Source organism: Mandrillus leucophaeus, unplaced genomic scaffold (assembly GCF_000951045.1).
Source record: "Mandrillus leucophaeus isolate KB7577 unplaced genomic scaffold, Mleu.le_1.0 Scaffold22, whole genome shotgun sequence".
Lineage (NCBI taxonomy): Eukaryota > Metazoa > Chordata > Mammalia > Primates > Cercopithecidae > Mandrillus > Mandrillus leucophaeus.
The window spans coordinates 6,457,686-6,462,291 of record NW_012102254.1 but is presented as its reverse complement, the minus strand read 5'-3'; the positions used below and the strand labels follow the sequence as shown (position 1 = coordinate 6,462,291).

The following is a 4,606-nucleotide window of genomic DNA, read 5'->3' as shown; positions in this document are numbered from 1 at the left end:
GAGAGAATCCAGATTCAGACTTTGAGTTCTGTGGCTGTGGGCAAAAACCAACAAAGACCCAAATCCTCTGTCCTTGCGAGCTTGAGGACAGTTGACCAGTTCATGTTGCCATTGGGTCTGAGAATGTTGTCTTTAAAATTCATTCCTGGCCCCTGCCTACCGCTTCCTGGGGGATAGAGTTGAGGGGACCACCTCAGTCACCTGAATTTGACTGTCCCCACAGAAACAACAGAAGAAACAAGTGGAACATCAGCTGGAAGAAGTAATGTGATTTCTTTGTTTGCTCACAACATGACTGCTGGGTTTGGGGGGCACTCAGATGTAGAGGCACCAGTCTAGTCTCGCCCACTCCCAGCCTGGGGAAGAAGGCACATCCCTCAGATTCCACCACATCTCCACAGGGTCCCTGATAACCTGGTCCCATGGGTGGCCCTGTGCTGGGGCATTGGTGGCATTCTGGCGGCATATCTCTTGCTGTGCCATCTCTGCCTCCCCATGGTAAGAGCTCTGTCTTTCTCTTCCTATAGGAAAAGAAAGCAAACAATGAAATACACAAAGCACAAATGGAGCAGTTAGAGGTGAGTGGAGGGTGGGGAGTTTTCTCCTGTCCTCCGGAGAATGTTTCTTTCCTTTCAGCACTTGCTTGGCTTTTCTCCCAAACATTCCATTTCAGACAATCAACATCCTCACGCTGGAAAAGGCAGACTTGAAGACCACCCTTTACCATACTAAACGTGCCGCCAGACACTTCGAAGGTGGGAATCTGGGCACCCGTCATCCTTCAACCTGGCACTTTGACAGGTCTTTAGGGGGAGTCCTTTGGGCCCCATCTCCACCTCTGTCATTACAGAAGAGTCCAAGGATCTGGCCGGCCGCCTGCAATACTCTTTACAGCGTATTCAAGAATTGGGGCGGGCTCTCTCTGCTGGTTCTACACAGCAGCAGGAAGAGGACAGGGTGAGTCCAACCAACTGCCCCATCCCCTGGCAGCCTGGCTTCCCAGATGGAGGAGAGAGTGTAAAGGTCCCTTCTGCAGGATGCAGTGTCCTGCCCAGAAGGCAGCATGCTCATTTCTAGCTGCTATTGTGTGTGGTTGTTAGAGACAGCCTGGGGCTGAGTCAGCTGCTATGGGTGAGTTGAGGGGCACTGTGGGGAGTGAGCGCTGCACACACAGCTTGAAGGCCAAGTGCCTGCCCTGCCCTTACCTGGCTGTGGCCTTGGCCAAATCCTAGGTGGGATATTGGGTACTTGTACTGTGAAGGTACAGAAGAGTACCTTTAGTACGTTACCATTTCTGTAGAGAGAGGAAAGGTGTGTGTGTGTGTGTGTCTGTGTCTGTGTGTGTGTACATACTATGATAATATACATGAAACATGTCTGCAAGGGTTCGCAAAAAATTCCACAGGGTGGCTGGGAGACACTTCCATGGTGTACCTTCTGAGTTTTGGACTATGCGAATGTATCATCCTTTCAAAAAGTGAACAAAAGATTAATTTACCCTTCCTTTCTGTGCCCCCACGCCCAGCAACGAAAATGGGCTTAGAGAATCAGGGTCTTACGTTTGGCCGGGCGCGGTGGCTCAAGCCTGTAATCCCAGCACTTTGGGAGGCCGAGACGGGCGGATCACGAGGTCAGGAGATCGAGACCATCCTGGCTAACACGGTGAAACCCCGTCTCTACTAAAAAAATACAAAAAACTAGCCGGGCGAGGTGGCGGGCGCCTGTAGTCCCAGCTACTCGGGAGGCTGAGGCAGGAGAATGGCGTGAACCCGGGAGGCGGAGCTTGCAGTGAGCTGAGATCCGGCCACTGCACTCCAGCCTGGGCGACAGAGCGAGACTCCGTCTCAAAAAAAAAAAAAAAAAAGAGAATCGGATAGACCTGGGTGTTCAAATCCCAGCTCTGTCTCAGTGATCTTAGGCAAGCACTTAACCTTGAACACTCCATGTTTTTCATCTACACAATAGAGGTAATCCTGGTAACTGTCTCATATGGTGGTTGTGAGGATTACATGGGATTGCTAGTAGGGAACCTGGTGAAGCACTCCATAAAGGTTCAAACAGCGGTATTAATAACAGTAATAACAACAGCGATGTTATCTGATCTCTCTAGGCCTCTGTTAGCCAGCTGTAAGTTCGATCTCTTTCCCTGTCCCTTCCAACTTTACTGAGTTCTTTTAAAAACCAGGCCACGGGCTTGGAAATGCCTTGATCGTTACTGATCGAGTTGTACATTGAGCCTAGCCCTAGCCCTTTAAGGGGCACTGCCCGGGCTCCCCAGATCAAAACTTCTCACTCTTCACCATCCAGTCCTCGAGCCGCAGTGAAGCCGTCCTCCAGCGGCAGTTACGGCAGACCAGAAAGGAGCGGGCGCTGCTGAACGCACACGTGACACGGGTGAGGCTTTGCAGAGGGACGGATGTGGAGGGAAGATGATCCCAGCTGACCAGGAGCAGGTGAGGACCAGTGACAGCCCTTCCTTACTTCTGTGGCCATTCTTGCAGGTGACAGAGTCACTTAAACAAGTCCAGCCAGACAGAGATGAATATGCTCAACATATGAAAGGAGAGAGGGCCCGGTGGCAGGAGAGGATGCGGAAAATGTTGATGGAGGTGAGACCTGACCCTTCAGCCCCCATCTTAGATAGGTCACTGGATCTTTCTGGGCATCTGTAAAATGGGAAGAGTATAGCTAGAGGTGGTCATGGGACTGGACTTTGTGGAGGTGGGGGCAGAGAGGGAGATGGTAGCCTGTCCAGCCACCAGCCCCTCTCTCCAGGGCCCTTTCCCCCTGTGCTTTGGGCAGGCTCACGCATTGAAGGAGGAGAAGAAGCGTGACATACATCGGATACAGGAGCTGGAGAGGACCTTGTCCGAACTCAAACACCAGATAGGTAAGATGGGGCTGGTGTGACCTGGGAGCAGGACTGGCATCAGAGGGCTGTGGGGGTGGCTTAGAGTGCCCCAGGGAGGTGGGTGGATGGGAAGGCTTTGAGGCAGAGAGAAAGAGGTCTGTGCCAGCAGCTGGCAAGTCTTGTCATCTCCATGAGCCTCAGGGTCCCCGTCAGCTAAGAGCGAGGAGTGCCCATTGTCAGCCACTCACAGTGCTCCCTAGCTGACATGGCTTGGAAATTGGCTACCATCGGGTGCGAGGAATCATTAGCAGTGAGGACAAGTTTGGGAAGCCTGAGAGGAGCTGCATCAAAAGGAGGGCTTTTTCTTTGAGGGGGCATGGTGGGTGGGGAATCCAGAGGCCCTTATTGTCTGCTTCATTTCTCAGCTGAGCCCCCGTCCCCGGTGGATCCAGCAGGGACATCTGAGGTGGAACAGCTACAAGATGAGGCCAAACATCTGAGGAAGGAGGTGGAAAGTCTGGAGGGAAAGCTCCAATTCCAGATGGAAAACAATCAGGCCTTGAGTCTCCTGAGCAAGGAACAAAAGGAGAGGCTCCAGGAGCAGGAGGAGAGGCTCCAAGAGCAGCAGGAGAGGCTTCAAAAGCAGGAGGAGAGGAGGTTGCGGGAGGAGGAGAGACTATGTGAGCAAAAGGAGAGGCTTCGGGAGAAGCAGAAGAGGCTGGGGGAGCAGGGTGAGAGGCTACGGAAGCAGGAGGAGAGGCTGCGAAAGGAGGAGGAGAGGCTACAAAAGCAGGAAGAGAGGCTGTGGGAGGAGGAGGAGAGGCTACGAAAACAGGAGAAGAGGCTGCAAATGCAGGAGGAGAGGCTCGCGCTCTCCCAGAACCACAAGTTCAACAAGCAGCTGGCCGAGCCACAGTGCAGCTTTGAGGATCTGGTGGGTTGCCCCACCTGGGCAGCCTGCCCTCATCCCTAGCCCTCCAGGCCTTTGTTTCCCCACCTGTAAAATGAGGCAGTGTAGCCCTCACATGGCATGGTACTTCTAAAGGCATCTGTGAGCCAGAGCTCATCAGGCCCTGCTCTGATGGCTGTAGGGGAGAGGGGATGATTTTTCTAACCTACTTCCACCCTTTCTGGTGACATGGGAGGCAGACACCAAGTTCTGGGGTCTCCAGCTGCAGTGGATGGCCACTGATTGCTTCTCTCTGTCCAGAACAACAAGAACAAAAGCACACTGCAGTTGGAGCAGCAAGTAAAGGAGCTGCAGGAGAAGCTGAGCAAGGTGAGGGAGATGGTAACCTCTGCCCCATCCAAGAAGGGCTGGGAGGCAGGCACCAGCCTCTGGGGAGGGGAGGTGCCAGGCCAAAGGCAGCTCCAGCTGGGGGGCAGATGACCCTAGCACCTTCCAGGGCAGCTCCATGACTGTTTCTTGCTTCCTACCCTCTGACTTTTAGAGGTGGGGTAGCCCTGGGCTCCTCCGAGGTCTGGACATCATCTTCCCAGCTAGAGGCATGGATTCCCCCAATCATAGGGGTGGAGACAGTGGTATAAGAGGGTCCTTATGCCAGGCAGGGTGGCTCCTGCCTGTAATCCCAGCACTTTGGGATGCTGAGGCAGGAGAATCACTTGAAGTCAGGAGTTTGAGACCAGCCTGACCAACATGGCGAAACCTCATCTCTACTAAAATTATAACAACAAAAAATTAGCCCGGCATGGTGGCACATGCCTGTAATCCCAGCTACTCAGGAGACTGAGGCA

The 4,606-nt window shown here is 53.3% G+C and overlaps 1 pseudogene; it reads left to right on the top strand.

Moving 5' to 3' along the window:
• The window catches only part of LOC105540489, a 13,311-nt pseudogene that overhangs the window by 5,388 nt on the left and 3,317 nt on the right, over positions 1-4,606 (top strand).